This window comes from Mus musculus, chromosome 13 (genome assembly GCF_000001635.26).
Source record: "Mus musculus strain C57BL/6J chromosome 13, GRCm38.p6 C57BL/6J".
Taxonomy (NCBI): Eukaryota; Metazoa; Chordata; class Mammalia; order Rodentia; family Muridae; genus Mus; species Mus musculus.
In genome coordinates this window covers 43,171,715-43,192,066 of record NC_000079.6, presented here as the reverse complement: position 1 = coordinate 43,192,066, position 20,352 = coordinate 43,171,715, and the positions used below count along the sequence as shown (strand labels likewise).

Sequence of the window (20,352 nt, the reverse complement as noted above, 5' to 3'; positions counted from 1 at the left end):
GCCATAACAGGGACGGTAAGGGGAAGAGAGGGCAGCCGCAAAAGGATTGGAGCATGTCAAGGGTAAGAATAGATGAAAGGGAGAAAACGGATGTAAGGGCCAGAGAGCTGGGCATCCAAGATAACGGAAGGCTATGCAGATAAGCGAACTCACATGAGCTACGCGGGAGCTACGTGGGACGTGGGAGAGGAGCTATTTGCGGCCGACAGCCTTTAATCTGTGATTCAAGAACAGCCTGTATGAGGAGGACAGCGGTGAGAAAGAATGGAGGAGGAGTTTCTGCAGGAAGTTTATGAAATCTGGCTGTCCAAAGCTAGCAAGCTGTTGGCAGTTGCTGAAAGAAATGTTCTATGTCTACCACTGTGTTTTAAGTAAGTGCCATCTCTTGGGTCCCTCCTTTCTTGGTGCTTTTCCCATTTGCAAATCGCCCCCCCCCTTCAGCCTCCCCCCCCCCAAAGATACAAAAGCCTCTACTTCACCCTCTCCTGTCACCTGTCCTGGATCTTTTGGCCCCTTACCACTCAGTGTGTGCCATTTATCTTTTGGCATACACAGGGCCTCTTTGCCCTTCTCAGCAGCCAGAGAACCTGTCATTCCAGTCTCCTTTCTCTTCCTACACGAGAATGTTTCTGTGGAAGTTCCCAGCATAGCCTGCCTGACCCACAGAGCTGGAAGCTCAACAGGGGAGTCTCTGGCTTCTTATCCCTGGGACTCCCTAACCCATTCTGTGGGTCAGATCTGGATCTCCTGCCTTGCTGGATTTCCTGTGACATCCAGGTTCTCCTTTACTTTCGAGCAGCCTCTCTTTCTTGCTTATATCTGTCCGTCCATCCATCCTGCCATTGGACCCACCATGCATCCAAACCATCCATGCAGACTGAGTGCTTTTCAGTCATTTTTGTTTCCTGGTCACCTGACACATGCTGTATCCCCTTCACTTCATCTCCTGCCGATCGATGATGGGTCTCCTCCCCGGCCTCCTTAGCCTCTTTCCCTTTCCCCGTCCTCTTGAAGACATGATTAGCTCTGTAAGAAGAGATGAATGCTAATACTCTGACTCTTGGAGAGAATATGTACCCACTTTCAACAACAGACTGATGAAGAACCCAAAGCTATCGTAACATAAAGCAGCAAAGAATGCTAGGGTTAAATTATACTATAGACTAAACAAACCAGCCATTTACAGGACATTACACTCTGCTGCTTCTCACACATTTGCCTAAGACTAAGCATGGTACAACACATGACATCCAAGAGCTGTGGAATGTATATTCTTCTCATCACACAGGGAACATTGTCTAGCACAGACTACTTTAGGCCACAAAATAAGTCTCAAAAATTAAACAAGTAAAATCTTATAACCAAAGTATGTTAATACATGAAATATCACAATTAAATGTATAAGTTTATAATGTACAATTTTTATAAGGATGTACAAATAACAAGGTACACATGAAAATACTTAAAATGAGGAAGAGGCCGATGGTGAGGAGAAGTATACACCTCCTCTGTTAGGAATAGCAGAGAAATACTAGAAACTGGGAACAAGGGGAACGGTAGCAACTACAGTTTCCTACTATAAACCCTGTTGTATCACAGGGATGTTTTAAAATGCTGCCCTGTGAAGATCTTTGAGCTATTCAGTGTATGAATTTGTAACTTTATATGCCTCCTCTGTTAGTGATAGTAGAATAGTACTAGAAACTGGGAACAAGGGGAACTTTAGAAACTGTACAAGGGAACTAGGTATGTTCTCTTGAATAATTAATAGAGCAATGAAGAAATCAAAAGGATAAAAGGGTTTTTGTTGTTGTTGTTGCTTTGTCAAGACAGGGTTTCTCTGTATAGCCCTGGCTGACCTGGAACTCACTTTGTAGACCAGGCTGGCCTCGAACTCAGAAATCCGCCTGCCTCTGCCTCTGCCTCCCAAGTGCTGGGATTAAAGGCATGCGCCACCACACCCGGCAGGAAAAAAGTTTTAATTAAACCAAATATAAATACACAAGCAGGTCCCTAATAACCATTCAAGGCAGTAATAAATCTCCCTAAATCTTTCAAAAGTTACCCCCAATGCTCCCCAAACTGTTTCTTAAACTAAAAGGAGAAGGGACACCATCAAACCCATTCTATGGAACCACAATTGCCCTGATAGCAAAGCTGGATGAGGATACAAGAAAGAAGGAAAACTATGTGACAGTTTCTCCAGTGAATGAAGATGCAGAAGTTCACGATAAGATCTTGTGAGCCAAATGCAGTACTGCATTAAGATCATGCACTATGAACAGATGGCTTTGTTCCAGAGACACGAGATTGACTCGACGTACACAAATCAGTAAATGAAACCCAGCATGTAAATAAGCTTAAGGTTAGAAATTACCTGGTCATCTCACAGCAGAAAAGGCATTTGACAAAGTTCTACATCCCTTCATAGTAAAAAGCCTCCGAAGGACCAGAGAAATGGCTCGGTAGTTAGGAACACTGGCTGCTCTTCTAGGGACTTGGGTTCAATTCCCAGCACTGACATGGTGGCTTGTAATTGTTCCAGTCCCAGGGATCTAATGCCCTCTTCTGCCCCCCCACCCCCAGCACTGTATGCATATGATGCACAGATATACATACAGCCAAAATACCCATAGACATAAAAATTTTAAAAAGATTTAAAATGGCTTCAAGAAACTAGGAATAAAAAGAAGAAATCTCAACACAATAAAGGTCACACATGACAAAGCGGTAGCCAACACTAATGGTAAACACAGAGCAGGTCCTCTAATGCAGGGAAAAGTCAGGGGGTCAGTCTTGCCACTCTTTAAATATAGCACTCAAAGCCTTAGAGCGATGCTACAAGAAATACAAGGGATGCAAGTGGGAAAACAAGTCATATTATCCCTATTTGCAGAGCACACAATTCTTATATTTCAAATACTCTTACAGATTCTAAAATCAAACTCATGAATATGATAAGTGCTTTCAGCCAGATGGTAAGATACAACAGGAGAGGAAAGTAGTTTTTCTACAAAAAAAGTTGCTGAGAAAGGAATCAGGAAAAAAAGTCCACTCACAGTTGCTAAACTAACAAACAACAACAACAACAACAACAACAAAAAAAAAAAAAAAAAAAAGAAAGAAAGAAAAAGAAAGACAAACACAAACCAGCCAAATCCACCCAAACCTCTAGCAACTAACCTAACCAGAGACATAAAAATCTTTTAAACATGTTTTTAAAAATATTCTGTGTACGTGTGTTTTCTCTGCATGTGTGTCTGTACACACTGTGCCTGATGCCTGCAGAGACCAGAAGAGGGTGTTAGATCTCTTAGAAGTAGAATTTCAGATGGCTGTTAGCCATGTAGGGGCTAGCAATTGAACCCCAGTCCTCTGGAAGTGCTCCCAACTGCTGAGCCAACTCCCAGCCTGGCAGGAAAAAGACTTTCATACTGAGACCTTACAGACAGTGAAAAAAAATATCAGAGCAGAGACTAAAAGATGTGGGAAAACCTCACATGCTCATGGATTTGGCAGAAATAGTATTGTGAAAATTATTGTATGTCCAAAAGTAATCTCCATGAAAATCCTAATGACATTCTTCACAGAAGTAGGGGGGAAAAAATCCTAAAGTTCACAGGGAAGTACACGCGATCCTGGCTAGCCGAAGAAATCCTAGGTAGAAAGAAGGCATCGCAATGCCTGATCTCAAAATACAATACAGAGCCATAGTAACAAAACACAGCACTGGCGTAAACACAGACATACTGATCAGTGGAACAGAACAGAGTACCCACAAATAAGCTCACACTGTGGTCACCATCACATTCTGTCAAACAAAGCTGTCAACACTGGAGGACCACCAAGCCGGACAACCTGAATTTGATCCCTGCGACCCACGTGGTTGAAGGAGAGAACCAACTAGCTCCCTCCTTCATGTTGTCTTCCGACCTCTGCATGCATGCTGTGGCATGCCATGGCATACACACCCTCACACACACACTCAGAAAATAACTTAATAAATTTAAACATTCTTACAAAACAAAAGGAGCCTCTGAAACAAATGGTGCTAGGAACATGGGTAGTCCAAGGTCGAAGAATGAAGCCAGATGTGTGGTTCATGGGTTTGAATGCTTGGCCTTAGGGAGTGGCACTATTAGGAGGTGTGGTTGTATTGGAAGAGGTGTGGCCTTGTTAGAGGAAGTGTGTCACTGGGGAGGCGGACTTTGAGGTCATATACGCTCAATCTATATCCAGTGATACAGTCACCTGCTAGGTGCAGATCAATATGTAGAACTCTGGGCTTCTCCAGAACCATGTCTGCCTGCACGCTGTTATGCTTCCTGCCATGACAGTAATGGACTGAACCTCTGAAACTGTAAACCAGCACCAATTAAATGATAATTAAATTAAAGAGTTGCTGTGGTCACGGTGTCTGTTCACAGCAATTAAATCCTAACTAAGACACATGGATCTCTCACCTTGCACACAAATCCATTCACAACTGATCAAAGACCTTAATGTAAGACCCAGGATGTTGAAAATAGCTAGAGGAATAGGATTGGGAAATACTTAAAGACATAGGCAATGGCCAGGATGGTCTGAAAGGGACTGTATAGGAAAAAAAGCAGTGTCAACAGTTAACACACAGTATTTATGAGACTAAAAGGATTTCACATAGTAAAGGAAACTTCCAGAAGAGAGAGCCCACAGAATGGGAGAAAACCTTTTCCAACTATGCATCAGACAAGGAATTAATATCTGGGATACGTAAAAAGCTGTAAAAGTGAAACAGAACCATCTGGTCAATAAATGAACCGGTGAGCTAAGGAGACAGCTCTCAAGAGAAGAACGAGCAATGGTCAATAGATACTTTTTAAAGTGTCCAGCGCCCTCAGCCATCAGGGAAATGAAAACTGAGCCTGCTCTCAGAGTCCATCCCACCCCAGTCAGAATGACTGAAATATCAAATGACAACACATACCGAGGAGGACACGGGGAGGAGGAGCCCTGATTGCCTGCTGGGGGCACATAAGCTTGTGCAGCCATTGTGGAGATAGATGGAGATTCCTCAAAAAGTCGAAAATAGGACCACAGGACGCATCTGTGCCCAGAGGACTCTTAAGTTGGCACAGCTCAGAGATACTTGAACATCCATGTTACCTGCTGCACTGCTCACAATAGTAAGGAAATGAAACCAAAAATCATGGTACTTACACACAGTGGGATGTTATGTACCCATAAAGGAAATTCTAATCATAGCATCTGCTGGAAAATGGATGGAAATGGGCATCACTGTTTTCAGAGAAACAAGCCAGACTCAGAAGGATAGATGGCATTTTCTTTTCTGCATAGACTCTAGATTTACAGTTATACGTATTGGTGTTGGTATGTGTGTATGTTGTACATGGGTGTGAGTAAGCATGTGTGTGTATAGGTCACAAAACTTGAAAGAGGATTACAAAATGAGAGGAAGAGATCTTTTAAAGAATTGGGGGCTGATTTGAGCTATGTTATATTTTTATGTGCTTAAGTGTTTTGCCTGTGTGTATGTCTGTGCATCACAAGCATGCAGTATCCATGGAGGCCAGATGAAGTGTTGGGTCTCCTTGAGACTGGAGTTCTAGAAGGTTATGAGTTACCATGTGTGTGCTGGAGATCCAACCTGGGGTCCTCTCAAAGAGCAGTCAGTACTCTTAACTGCTGAAGCCATCTTGCCAGGAAAAGAACTTAAGTGAGGTGGGGAATAGGGATGGAGAGGATACATGAAATACCTGTGATAAGAAAGCAGAAAGAAGGGCTAGAGAGATGGCTCAGCGGTTAAGAGCACTGACTGCTTTTCTAGAGGTCCTGAGTTCAATTCCCAGCAACCACATAGTGGCTCATGAACATCTGTAATGAAATATGATGCCCTCTTCTGGTGTGTCTGAAGACCGTAACAGTGTACTCACAGACGTAAAATTAATAAATAAATATTTTTTTTAATTAAAGAAAGGAACGAAAGCAGGAGGAGAAACTAATGGGGTAAGAAAGGAAATCAGCTGTAGTGTGGAGAGGGACACGGGAGTTGGGAACAAAAGAACACTAAATATAATGACTCAGACATATGAAGAGACTACGATGAAATCCATGGTACCATATGCTAACCTAAAAAAAAAAAATCAATGAAAAACAAGATGTCCTTGCACTGATGGACTCTAGGCAACTGCTACCAAAATACCACAGAAACAGAAAGAACATTCTTAGAATTTATGTGGAATGACAGAAGATTCAGACCAATCAAAGTAATTCTCAGCAAAGGGAAGAGACGTGGAGGCATTACAGTGTCCCTCTTCAAAACAAACTACAAGTCACACTTCAGCCAAAGGGTCAGGGTAGAAACAGCTCCACATGTTTTCAGCCCAGTTTTGTGCCAGTCTGAAGGAGCATACATTAGAGGAGGGGAAATCTCTTCAATTAACTGTGCTGGGGAAACGAGCTACCCACACACAGAAGGAAATAGATGTGCACCTTGTTAGAAAACCGACTCAAGCTGAGCGGTGGTGGTACACGCCTTTAATCCCAGAAAAACAGCAAAAACAAAAGAGCCGAGCAATTTGATTTTAAAAATGGACCAATGACCTGAATGGACATTTGTCAACAGATGATGTGTTTATAAGAAGAAAAGGAGACAGGGGATATGTTTTGGCGCATGCAGAGACATCCCTTCCCCCGGAGGGACCAGCCACAAGGACTGTATAGTATAGAGTTTATGCAGGGCATGGGGAGGGGAGTCAAGAGGGTAGTAGAGACAGAGAAGGGGGCTGGAGTGGGGGTAGGGGGGAGGAATAGAGGAGTAAAGGCCGGCCATGAGCACGAGGAGAGTGGGGGGAGGGGTCAGAGGACAGAGCAGGATCAAGAAGGCAAGAGCAAGAGAGAGCAGAGGGGGCAAGCAGCCCTTTTATAGTGAGTCAGGCACGCCTGGGCCTGACTGTTGCCAGGTAACTGTGGGGCAGAACTTAGACAAAATGCTAACAGACAATATTTTAAAAGGCCAACAGGTAGGTATCTGACAAAATGCTATGTACTGATCATATCCAGGACAACAAAAAACCCACCCTAAGTTATCTCTCTCCACTTAGGATGATCACGGGTGAGGTGAAGGCTTTACAACGTGGTCGTGTAAACTAGTACAGGACCACAGAGAACGGACACTGTGGGCTCTGTAGGAAAGCAGAGCAGAAGTGCCTCTGTGCAGATATCTAAGGCGACGAAATCAGTGCCCTGGCTTTCTACAGTTGTGACAAATGCCTGAGGTGGCAAGCTTATAGAGGTGAGCAGTCCCTGGGGAGACTCGTTCACTGAGGATGTAGAAGAAACAGCTCCACTTAAACCCATGGAAGCAGTACTGGCAATAGATGAGACAGGATGAAGCTAGGAATGCATCACGGTTGGGTTCTACGGATAAAGATACTGTGTAGCATTCACGCATAACAGTATCCTTCAGCCATAAAAAGATCCGGATTCTATCATTTAAGGCAAAGTGGGTAGAACTAGAAGGCATTACATGAAACAAGCCAGGCACCGAAGGAGGAGTGGGGCAGAGACAGAGATGGTTCATGGGTAGAGTGGATGGATAAGCGGGTAACCTCTGATGTCAAATGGCACTGTGTTTGTGTGTGTGTGTGTGTGTGTGTGTGCACGTGCATGTAATTTGAGTATTTCAAAACAGTATTTTTAAAGTTCCAAATACAACGAAATATTAACTATCTGAGATTGTGGCTTTATCTTTACATACTTGTACAATTATGTATTCATTAAAAATAAAAATACTGGGGCTGGAGAGATGGCTCAGCAGTTAAGAGCACTGACTGCTCTTCCAGAGGACTTAGAGTTCAATTCCCAGTACCCACAATATGGCTCTGTCTTATGTCTCTTGTGTTCTATTGCTGTGAAAAGACCCCATGACCCCATAACTCTTATGAAAAGAAAGCATTTAAGTGGGGCTTGCTTACAGTTTTAGAGGTTTAGTCCATTATCTTCACGTGGGGAGCATGGTGGCACACAGGCAAACAGGATAGCTGAGAGTTTGACTTCAAGATCTGCAGACAGCAGGAAGCCATTGGGCCTGGCTTGGGCTTTTGAAACATCCAAGCCCTCTCCCAGTGACACACTTCCTCTAACAAAGCCACACCTTCTTATCCTTCCAAACAGTGCCATTTCCTGGTGACTAAGCATTCAAATAGATGAGCCTACAAGAGCTGTTCTTATTCAAACCACCACAGGCTCTTAATTGTCTGAAATTCTAGTCCCATGGGATCTTTTGTCCTCTTCTGTCCCCTGAGGATAGAGCTCTCTTGTGGTGCTTAGACATATGTGCAGGCAAAACACTCACACACACAAGATAAAAACAACAATAAAATACTGCTCTCCCATGGCAATCTTAAGTGGAACCATCTGCAGGCTTGGACGCATGTTGAAAATTCAGCTTTATGGACTGGTGAGATGGCTCAGTGGTTAAAAGAACTGATTGCTCTTCCGGAGCTCATGAGTTTAAATCCTAGCAACCGCATGGTGGTTCACAACCGTTTGTCATGTGAAGCAAATAAACCTATGGACCAGAGCGGGAGAAAGGGATGGGGGAGGAGGGGAAGGAAAATTCAGTTTTACCTATAACCTAACAGCATAGCCAAGAAAGGCACTGCTGCTGGCGCTGGAGGAGCAGCAGATTTGCCAACACTGTTTTATGGGAGGAGTGGGAGACAGCCTGTGAGTTGAGTTCCCGGACAGCCCGGGCTATACAGGGAAACCCTGTCTCAAACAAGCAACCAACAGACTCACACACAACTTCATAAAGTTCTAGAGATATTTGAGCCGTGGCTGCACAGTTATATGAATTAGTAAATGACACTGAACAATAAACTTAAAAATAATTAAAACGTCCGTTATGCATGTTTTACGGCACTGAAACACAAACGTGAAAGCGTCTCAAGTAGTTGAACCACAGCGCCACCTTCTGGCCTTGGCCAGGGAAGCCAGCCTAACTCTTGGGAATGGATAGTCTCATTTTGTCTCTTCTGCCACCTTTATGAACCCCTCTTACCCTGGAGAGTCTCAAAGCAAAAGGGGCATTTGTAATTCTTTAGGGCAACAAATCCTCCTTATATGGCGGCTGCTAACACAGGTGGAGTACATGAAAGGCTCCCTCTGAGCCTGGCAGAGGTCTGCAGACAGCTCATTAGCACTGACAGCTAGCGACTCCAGGACAGGACTCTTTCCAGCTCCGAATTGCCTTTCATCCCCCACACTGAAAGCTGCAGAATGAGGCCAGGGCTTGTGGAGCCATTCAAGCCTGGTCACAGACGCCGGAGTCTGCAGCAGCCGAGTCTTGTTCCCCTATCTGTGAAGAGCCTCCTTGTGCTTTCTTTAACAGTGATTCAGCATCCTTGACCCAGATAAAGGGTTTACAAAAAGCCCTTTCACAAGTGATGTGTTCAGATAAGTTAAATCCCCTGTGATGCATTGCTCACAGCTCTGTGCAGTTCAGTGGCGCTCCACTGACCCACAGACTCGGGAGCAGGTCAGGATGGAGGGAAGAGAAGGCTGCTTTACAACACAGCACTGAAATCCACTCCCAGGCAGGTTTTCTCAGCCCAGATCCAGAGCGAAGCGCTGCAGGTACTACCCAGGTTACACAGGCCACGGAGTCACACATTTGCCAAGAGGGCTTTAGTGACCTGGACAAGGCATGGCAACACCAGATTTCTACCTGTCTGTCGAGAAGCCACTGAGGCTGCACAGGGTCAGTAGGGTACTGCTGGTGAGATGACTCGCAATCTGCAATCCCCTCCATTGTTTCCATTCCTGGAGTGTTGGCTATGTCTCCACACACCCAGCATCTCAGCATTTCAGGGAAGTATTTTGAGGTTTGTTGTCAAGTGGCTCTGAGCCATTTAGACTTAATGTTCTCTTTCCTGTGTTTTAGCATCTATACTAACAGCCACTTCTGTGGACAATCTCAGCTTATACCAGCGTTACCTGTCCACATATTCATGAGCTATATATTCCATCATCCCCATTAGAGTTTCTTTTCTTTTCCTTGCCCTCCCTCCCAAAAGTCTCATACAGCACAGGCTAGCCTCAAATTCACTATGTAACAAAAGATGACCTTAACCTTCCAATCCTCCTGCCTCTACCTCCCAAGTTGCTGGGATTACAGGCACAGGCCAGCACACTTCGTTTGTGTGGTGCTGGGAACTGAACCTAGAGCTTTGTGCATACCAGGCAGACACTCTATGGACTGAGCAACACCTCTAGTCCTTCTCTAACTTGCCTATCCATGCATCCTTCCTCTGGGCCACTTGGCAGTTCCTGGCCTAAGCAAAGTCCATCTTGGAGAAATGGAAGGCAGTATGGTGAGACCTGGCTGTGACAATCAGAGACTGTGGGCCACCCCATGGCCCACCGTTCCCTTTTGCTGTTCCCTATGCTTTGAGATTAGGTTGCTATCCGACTCCATCCTGCGTCTGCAGCCCCAGCATCTGCCCTGCCAGGTAAGAGACAACATCCGACCCAAGCTCTGCAGAGGTAGAAACTGCTCTGAGCCTCCTGCTGTGTCTTGGAGAGAAAGGTCTTGTTCCAGTTGCCACCTGCCAAGCAGCTGATCCGCAGACCATTTACAGCTGTCTCAGAACTGTTTTCCATAAGATGGGTCAGAGGGTGCAGGCGCATGCTGCCATGCTTCAGGGCCTGAGTTTGATTCCCCAGGATCCACATGGTGGAAGAGAACTGACTCCTGTGCATTGTCCTCTGACTTCTAGCTTCCCGTTGTACTTCTCACCCCCAGCCTGCGTAGCCACACCCTCCCTGCGCAGCCACACCCACCCTGCGCAGCCACACCCACAATCGATGACTGATCTGTACTTGTACATAAAGAACCTTTTTCTTTCTTTCTTTCTTTCTTTCTTTCTTCCTTTCTTTCTTCCTTTCTTTCTTCCTTTCTTCCTTCCTTTCTCTCTCTCTCTCTCTCTCTCTCTCTCTCTCTCTCTCTTTCTTTTTTCTTTTTTGGATATTTTCTTCATTCACATTTTAAACACTATCCCAAAAGTCCCCTATACCCCCCCCCCAACCCCCGACCAGAACCTTTTACTTTCAGTGGTGCAAACACATATAATCCACGCTCAGGAGCCGCCACTACCACCACCACCACCACCACAAAATTGCCTCATTAAAAAACAAATTTCTGGAGCCTGGCAGTGGTGCCGCATGTCTTTAATCTTAGCGTTCTGGAGGCTGAGGCAGGTGGAGCTCTGAGTTTGAGGCCAGCATGGTCTATGGAGTGAGTTCCAGGGCAGCTAGTCCTACACAGAAAGGCCTTATCTTGAAACCAAACGAAAGCAAACCTAACAATCCATGCTCGGTTCTGGCTTTTCCGTCCCGGGTAACAGGTCAGCCACAAGGTCCGGCCTCTAGCAATTAGGATGCAGCACACTCTACCAACATGAGCCGTGTGTTCCGCAAACATTCGGCTCAGATGCTTAACCAAAAATACCCTCTCTTCCTCCTCCACACCCAAGTGTGCCTTGTGGCACCAAAGGTCTACAGGGACCCAGTCAAGTGTAATTTGAGTTTACCTTTAGGCTGACAGTTGTCCCTGTGGCTCCAGAGGCCAGAGAGGCAAAGCCCTCGATCCCTCCCTGCTTCAACAAAGAGCGGCTGAGATAGTGGGTGGGGCCTCAGGAGGCCTCCAGGTGTGTCCAGGGTATGCGCGCTTGTTCCCTGCTCAGCTCCAAGAGAATCTTTACCCCATCTGTCTCTCATGAAGACTGTTTGCCTTCTAACCTGATCCTGATTAAGAATCCTCATCCTAGAGAGAGGCTGCAACTTAGAATCACCTCCAGAGGATCTCACTCACTAGGCTCCAGCCACACTCTGACGGCTCTAATGCCCAGAGACAGGAGCTTAAGGACTATCCAGAATGAATTCTTGTTTTTGTTTGTTTTGTTTTTTGTTTTTTTTTTTTTTCGGGTTTCTCTGTGTAGCCCTGGCTGTCCTGGAACTCTCTCTGTAGACCAGGCTGGCCTTGAACTCAGAAATCCGCCTGCCTCAGCCTTCCAAGTGCTGGGATTAAAGGCGTGCACCACCACTGCGGGGCATCGGAATGAACTCTTCACAGAGTCTAACAACCCTGATGCCATCAAGCTGTATTTGACACCAATGGTCACTCCCACCATGTTAAATGTATTAATCGTGACCTCCAGGAACATCTTTCTTTCTGTGCTACCTTGCTGTGACTCCTTTCTTGACTTTTGTGCCAACTTTCCCATTTCTCCTTGATCTTTTAACACTGGGGTCTCTGGGCCCACTTCCATGGTGACCATATGGTCCTAAAGAGGCTTTTTTCTGCTGGCAGCCCTCAATTGTCTACATGCTTCCTGAATCTCCCACATCAGTCCGGATCTAACCAGGAGACAGACACCTCGCAGTAATTTGGACAGGGACATTGTCTTATAATTATTATGGGGGACTGGAATGGTAGAGAGTTGGCCAGCGGTGGATAAAGACTGATAAATTCAGGAACGGCAGCTTGAAGGAGCAGCCATCACCTAGAGCCGAGTTGGAACAACCATGAAAGATATATAGCAGGAAGCAGCTTCCTCTCCTCGAGCCCCCGGGCTGAGCTCCAGGCTCAGTTGAGGGGACAGCTGGAATCCATAGGATGCTGGGGCATTGCCTTGATTGGACTCAGGAAGAACAGTCCCTTTGAGCAATGGCAAAAACTATCTGTTGGTTGATGCTTCACTTAAGAACTTGTACAAAATTACACAGGAGGATTTGAGAAAGCTACCCCCAAGAGAGTGCCTTGTGCTGTAGGCTGTCATCCTCTGAAGGCACTGGGCACTGCAGCCACTATACTGCCGGGATCTACCATGAAACATTGATGGGAATGAATCCTCCTTGCTGTGCCTGTCCCTCCAGTGCATTTTGCTAATAAATAGGAGAGCAGGCTAGAAGGCGAATGAAAGCCTTTACCGGAGCCAGCTCTGTTACTGCAGGCAGACAATGAAGGCGAGCTCACAGCTGGAAGTGACTGATAAGTTGTATTCTCCAGACTCACGACAAACCAAATCCATAAACATCCATTTCAAACCAATATTCCAAAAACACTCCTCTTCTGCAACATTTCTAATTTTTTTCCAGTTGCTCCAGCCCAACTCTAGACAGTGCTGCTGGTTCAAATATTTCACATTTCACATCAAAATGGAAATCCAGCTGATTTGATCTGAAAGTATATCTATGGGCCGGAGACATGAAGGCCCGAGTTTCATACCCAGAACTCAGACGAAAGCAAGGCAGAGAGGCATAGGCCTGTTCTTCCAGCGTGGGGAAGATGGAGACAGGATATCTGTGGTACTTGCTGGCAACTGAGTCTAGCTAAATCAGTGAGTTTCAGGATAACTGAGTGGCACTGTCTCAAAACCTCCAAAGGAGAGTGATTGAGGAAGACACCAGACACCAACCTCTGGCCTCTACATGCACATACAAGCACATGGACACGTGCAGACATATGCATACCCATGTATGTATACACACAGAGAGAAGTATATCTATGACTTTCCCTCCTGCCCCCCTCTCCCTCAAGATTTCCTTGGTCCAAGTCATTACCATTATCATCCTTTGCCCAACTGTCCAGTCAGCCCCATGTGCTTGTATCCAAGTCCCCTGGAGTCTGTTCTGCAGTACAGCAGCCAATGCCGTCTCTCGTACACGAAAGTCAGCTGAGGGGAGTTCTGGTTTCCCTTGAGGAATGGCCACGTTCTCAGAGGGACTAAACTGGCCTGGCCTTCCCACAAACTTTCCTGACGACTCCGACAGCTCTGCAGTCTCTCTGTCTCCATCCCAAGCACACTAAGCCTCCCTGCCCTTTTTTCTTTTTCTTTTTTTTATGATTTATTTTATGTGTATGAGTGTTTTGCCTGTTTGTATGTCTGTGCACCCCATGCGTGTCTGGTGCCCACAAAGATCAGAAAAGGGTGTTTGATCCCAGAGAACTAGGCTTGTGGGTGTTTTTAAACCACCATGTGGGTGATGGGAATCAAATTAGGGACTTGTACAGGAATAAGTGCTCTGACTGCTGAGCCATCTCTCCGACCTCGCTGTCCTTTAAGTAAGTAGGTATGCAATGCTCAATCAAAATTCTCCTTACCTATCTCTTCTCTCTGAAAAAAATAAATGTACTCATTCGTCCTGTCTCATTTATTATCTGCTTGCTACAATGTACTGCCAGCTTGACTGAAGATCCACCCTGAACACAGATGGCACCATTCTATGGAAACCCAGGAGGAATAAAATGTAAAGGGAGAAAGGAAGAAGGCAGCCGAAAGCCAGTATCCATCAATTGCACTTTCTGACTGCCGAAGCAATGTGACTAGCTGCCTCTCACTGCCGTGACTTCACCGTGAGCCAGACGAAACACTTCCTCCTGTTCATAGGCCATTTTGTGTCAGGTACTAAGTCTTAGCAATGAGGGAAAGTCCCTAGAAAAGAGTGGGAGCTAGAGAAACGTTCTTCGATGAGTTGTGCGCCCTCAATAGAAGGTGTTGCCTTGTGCCTATTTCCTGCCAGTTCCCCACACCAACATCAAAAAGAAACCTTTCCATCTTGTCAAAAGCTTGTGTTTGAAGGTTGAGAAGTAGCTCAGTTAGTAGTCAGAGAGCATTTGTTTAGCATGTGAGAGGCCCTAGGGTCAAATCCTCAGCACACCACACATACCATGCACACACAGTCTGTCTGTCTCTGGTGGTTTAAAGTGGCCCTCACTGGCTCAGATACGTGCACATTCATCCCAATTGGTGAATTGTTTAGGATGGATTAGGGGGCGTGGCCTTGTTGGAGGAAGAGTGTCACCGGAGGTTGAGGTTTCACAGCCCATGCCAGGCCCAGTCTCTGCTCTCTCTGTCTGTTGCCTGCAGATCAGGATGCAAAGCTCTCAGCTACTGCTCCAGTACCATGCCTTATCTGCTCCCTGCCATGATGCCAATTGACTACTCCTACAGAACTGTAAGCACCCTAAAGTTAAATGCTTTCTTTCATAAGAGTTGCTTTGGTATTGGCGTCTCTTCATGGCAATGGCACAGTAACTATCCTCATCTCTCTCTCTCATATGAGGCGCAACCCTGTGACGTGGCCCCCACTTCTTTCTGTGTGCTCTGCAGGTGCACAGATGCAGATGCCTAACCTCCCCCTGCTAAACCCTCAAGCTCCTCTGCATTGATGACAAAGAGGGCCCTCCCCCTGTAGCCCAGCTTATCAAACTCCTGGTGTAGCTGTTGGTATTTTGTCTGGACTCCACCCCCACAGTTACCTGGCAACAGATAGGTAGGCCTGGCCCACTATAAAAGGGGCTGCTTGCCCCCTCCCCTCTCTCTTGCCTCTCTTTCCCCCTTGTTCCCTCCCCCACCCCACATGGTCATGGCCGGCCTCTACTTCTCTACTCTCTCCCTCTCTCTGCCTTTCTCTGCCTCTACTACCCTCTGAGCTCCCTTCCCCATGCCCTTAATAAACTCTACTCTGTACTATACCATGTGTCCTGGTCCCTTGGGGGAGGGATGCCTTGGCATGGGCCCACTGAGGCACCCTCTTCCCCCACACTTTACTACAGCCCCTTAGAACATTTTCTTATATTTCTTTATCTTTTTATGACCACAACAGTAGCTGTCGTGCTTTAGCTATGGAAATAACCATAAGAGCTTCGTGGGCTTCTTCTCTTCAATCCCCATGACAGACCAACGTGCCATACAGTTCCCCATCACCTGTTTTACAGGGAAGTCAAATGAAAAGTGCTTTACCTAACTAGCAGCTTGAGAAGCCTCGCTGTCTGTGCCCCGCTGTCAGAGACAGTTTCATATCGTGAAAATGACAACCAATGATTCGGAGACAGCTAAACCTGACTTGAACTTAAATTTAAAATTGAGTTTGAGCTCAATCACAGAGAGGTGGAAGTCAAAATGTAATCTCTCTAGAGCAAATGACCCTTAGTTGGGCTTAATAGGCCTACAGGGGAACCAAATCGGAATGTCAAGACACCATCCAGGGATACGTGTTTACCACCCCAAGACCCATGTGCAGCACCCGAGTGTCTAGACCAGCAGGCCACCTCATGACATTTCCCCTCAGTGGTTTCACAGTGCCCTTAAAACACACTCCTCATGTACACAGCAGTAAATTAACTCCTTCATTTCCTGGGACCCCGGGGACCAGGAAGTCTCCTCTGACCTGACAGTACCACCTGTTACATTTGGTGTTAGTCCATTTCCTGCGGGGGTAGCTGACCACCATGGAGGGAGAAATCCACAAGGAAAGGCTGATAAACTCAAGGTTCTGAAGCCTTGCAAGGTCAAACCTGGATGATGGCTGGGGAGGTGGGGCGGGGGGGGGGGGGGGACTTCCTTGTTGCCGGGGGCTCCTTGCTGCAGGGCTCTGAGGTGCTTTGGGGCCTCATGTGGTGAAAAGGATTGAGTGTTCTTGCTTGAGACTTCTCTTTTATAAAGCCACCGTCCCATTAGATCAGTGTCCCCACCTCCACCCCCGCCTTTACAGCCTCATTCAACCCTAATTTTCCCCAAAGGCTCCACCTGAAAAATATACTTGATCAATCCCCACCCTCAGAGAAGTGATGAATCTTGAAAATGAATTTTCTGAGGGCATCCAAACCATAGCAACTGGGGTTTCCGTCAGCATGCTGTAAGCTCCCCAGGGTAAGAGTGTGCATCCCGTCTGCTACTTGACACATAACACAGACTCATTTTGTTGAAGAGGGAATGGATATTTGCAGCCCCCTTCTAGCCGAACCTACTCTTCCCATCGGGTCATGTTATCGGCGGGGGACCTGATAAACCCCTATAGATGGTCAAGATGGTTGAACACACTGATCTCTCCAACACCCTTGGCTTTTTACTGTAGAGTCTTGTGTTAAGGAAATGGCATTGCATACAGATGAGCAGCAGAGAGGGGGAAGAGTTGGGACCGAGGAACATCTCCAGGTGAAGGGTTTTATGTGGCTGGATACTTAGGCTCGCTTGAAAACCACAATGGCTGCTTACTTTCCAGCTGATTTCCCGCCAAGAAAATCAAGAGCACTGTATCTTTCCCCCTCTGATTTGTGTCTTCCTTGAAAAAAATTCAGCTCATGTCCTCTTTATAAATGCAATATTTCTAAATTTCCATTCCACATCCCTAAATAACATCTATAAGAAACCAAACCAGTCTTTCGTGAACTCCCTATGTGACGTAGGCTGCCCTTAACCTGTGACGACTCTGTTGCTTACCTTCTGAGTGCTGATCTCTGATTGCATTTTAATTTTGATGATCCCGAGAGTCAACTAAGCAGCTCTTCCCTGTTCATGAGACTGTGCTGGGCTGCAGGTGGTCTCCGTGGTAGAGCGCTTGACTAGCATGCACCAGGTCTTGGATTCTAGAACTGAAAGCCAGTGTCATTTGTTTTTTGAGACAAGGTTTTTCTGCATAGCCTTGACTGTCTTGGAACTTGCTCTGTAGACCAGGCTGGCCTCAAACTCAGAGATCTGCCTGCCTCTGCCTACCAAGTGCTGAGATTAAAGGTGTAGGCCAACACTGTGCTCAAACAACCAATTGTTATGGGTTTATTTTTTTTCATGAAAGCATATATAAAGATATGTATGTATATATGCATGTATGTATCTCCTATGAATTTTTACTTCTCTATACACTCTCAACAACAGGGCTTTTTGTCTGATCCTGAGACCAATGATGATCCATCACCTACTAGAAAACTGAAATAATAGACACACAAAACATAAACTCCCAATTTTGGTTACTATATGTCAATAGACATAAAATAATTGTCAAACTGCTATAAAAGACCTCCATGCCTACTCTAAAAGGCCATCCTTGCCCCACAGACTGGTTCACGGCCCATTCTTTAAATACCACTGAACTGGGTCATCAGCAGTAAGTACAGCCTTGCACTACCTGCTAGGTCCACGAGGAGAGCACACAGGACAATGGTTCCGTAAGATTATATGTGTGGTGGCGCATGCTCATAATCCTGGCACTTGGAGGAAGGCTGAGATAGAAAGACCACAAGTTTGAGGCCAGCCTGGTCTACAGAGTTAAGGTGCTTAGAAAAACAGATTATGTGGCCCAGTTACATCTTAATTATCTTATTTTGTTTAGTATGCTCTATATTTTCCCAACTTCAAAATGTCTATTGAGGCATCATTCCTCAGAATGTATTTCAGCTAATCAACACGAACCGTATCTTACAGTTTCCAGTTGAAGATCAAACACCCATCTCTACCCTACCTCCAATCTCAAAAATCCCCTCTGCACAAAAGGCTCCACCTTTCCAGGTCTGAAACCTCCCCTAGACCATACCTCCAACTGTGGGGTAAACATCCACACACATGAGCCTCTCGGGGACATTCTGTGTCCTTTCTGCTTGGTGAACAGAGGTCCTTTTATGCTTTGTTCAGGAACTTCTACCTGCAAGGTGAGGACGGACCTGTGGCCTACTGGGTTGGTGGAGACAAAATCCCCAGCCTGCCTTGGCAGTTTGGTTTTCCCCTTTACAGGACAATGTGCCGCCTATCTGAACTCACTGCTGTTGCTGCCCTCTGCTGTTTCTATTGAGAATTACAGGGTACTGGGTTCCTGGGGCTGCCGGGCTGGTAAAATGCCACGTTTGTGGTGGGGATCCCTGACGTGCATTCTGCTTAAGATTTGATTAAGCATCCTAGAATTCATTTTCGAGGCACCTTCACACCTCCGCCCTTCACTTTGACATGGACATACAACCCGCAGCAGCTTCTGGGTGCTGCTTGCAAATGCAACCACATAGAGCCCAGCCTTCCCACAACTGAATGTTAACAGTCAATTCTCAAACCGTTTTACTTTCTCCTTTTGTTTGTGCCCCATGACATGCCCAGACTGGAGTGGAGTCTCAAATATGCTATGACTTCCATTTCATACACACATGTCCAGGTTGTCATTTCCTGCCATTATGATTTAGTGAGTACTTTAAAAAGTGGCAATTGGCGTGGACCCAGGCCCTTTTGTATGCTATCTGAGGGTTTCTATTGCGGTGATGAAACAGCCTGACCAAAAAGCAAGTTGGGGAGGAAAGGGTTTATGAGGCTTACACTTCAACAGACCTGTTCATCACTGGAGGAAGTCAGGACAGGAACTCAAATAGGGTAGGAACCCAGAGGTAGGAGCTGGTGCGGAGGCCATGGAGGGATGCTGCTTACTGCCTTGCTCCCCATGACTTGCTCAGCCTGCTTTCTTACAGAACCCGGGGCCACCACAATAGGCTGGACCCTCCATCAATCACTAATTAAGAAAAAGCTGGGTCTCATGGAGGTGTCTTCTCATTTGAGGCTTCCTCCTTTCAGTCACTCTAGCTTGTGTCAGGTTGAGGTAAGATTAGCCAGCTCAGCATGTGACTTCACCACTAGCTGCACTCACTCACAGCCTTAAAAATCCCTAACTCTCCGGCCCAGGTACTGCTTTCTCTGCAGTAATTTCCCAACACTCATGGGGACAGCGCCTCACTGCGGCCGTGTTACCTCCTTGGCTTGTTACTGTGATAAAAATACTTGAAGAGACCTCGGGAGGAAGGGCTTACAATGTGAGTGAGCCAGATTGGCACTAACAATCCAAAAAACGAATCAGTAGTCCGTCCCAGACAGCTATATCTTCCTAATAGTTCCCTAATTCAGTCCTTGCTTCCAACTCAGTGCCACCTGGGGATGGACAAAGAACATGCTCTCCGTGACAAATCACACAGGATGCCCCAGTTCTGTCCAGCGGCTCGCAGCTTCCCCAAGCAAGCAGCCTTAACTGACTGCGCGCTTGGCATTCTAGGTCTGAGTAGCTGCCAAAAGGCAAATGGCAGCAACTGCCCCTTTGCACAGTAAACGATGAACAAATGGTTTTGCTTATCCCTCCTTGATCATTGGGGGACCAATAAGTTTTTGTTTTTAAGTTTTAAATATTTGTGTATAAAGGTTTTGTCTGCGTGCATGAGCACCATGCGCGTGCCCCGTACTGGCAGAAATCAGAAGGGGTAGTTTGGAATTCCTGCAACTGGAGTTATTGATGGTTGTGAATCACCACGTGAGTGCTGGGATTTGAACCCGGGTTCTGTACAAAAGCCGTAAGTGCTCTTAATTGTCGAGCTATCTCTCCTGCCCATCACTCAGTTTTTAATAGCTGAGGACTTAACTGATTTGCTTTCTCATGGTCACTTGGAACGTTTGGAAGAAGAAGTGCAGCCCAATCGATTAGCAAAGGCTCGTTTCCGATTTTCCACCGGGCGAGGTGGAAGAAACACCGCCTGAGGGATCCCGGTTT

The 20,352-nt window shown here is 46.2% G+C and overlaps 1 long non-coding RNA gene across 2 annotated transcripts; it reads right to left on the bottom strand.

The window, feature by feature from the left end:
- Window positions 1-470: 470 nt before the first annotated feature.
- On the bottom strand, window positions 471-20,245 carry Gm40929. Of its 2 annotated transcripts, XR_873309.3 has the most exons (4): window positions 20,225-20,245; window positions 18,376-18,483; window positions 17,289-17,440; window positions 471-1,026 (listed from the first exon to the last, which is right to left on the bottom strand). It is a non-coding gene; the product is annotated as a predicted gene, 40929 (long non-coding RNA). The 2 variants fall into 2 exon arrangements; XR_873308.2 differs by lacking the exon at window positions 20,225-20,245 and having other exon boundaries at window positions 18,376-18,540.
- Window positions 20,246-20,352: the final 107 nt, after the last annotated feature.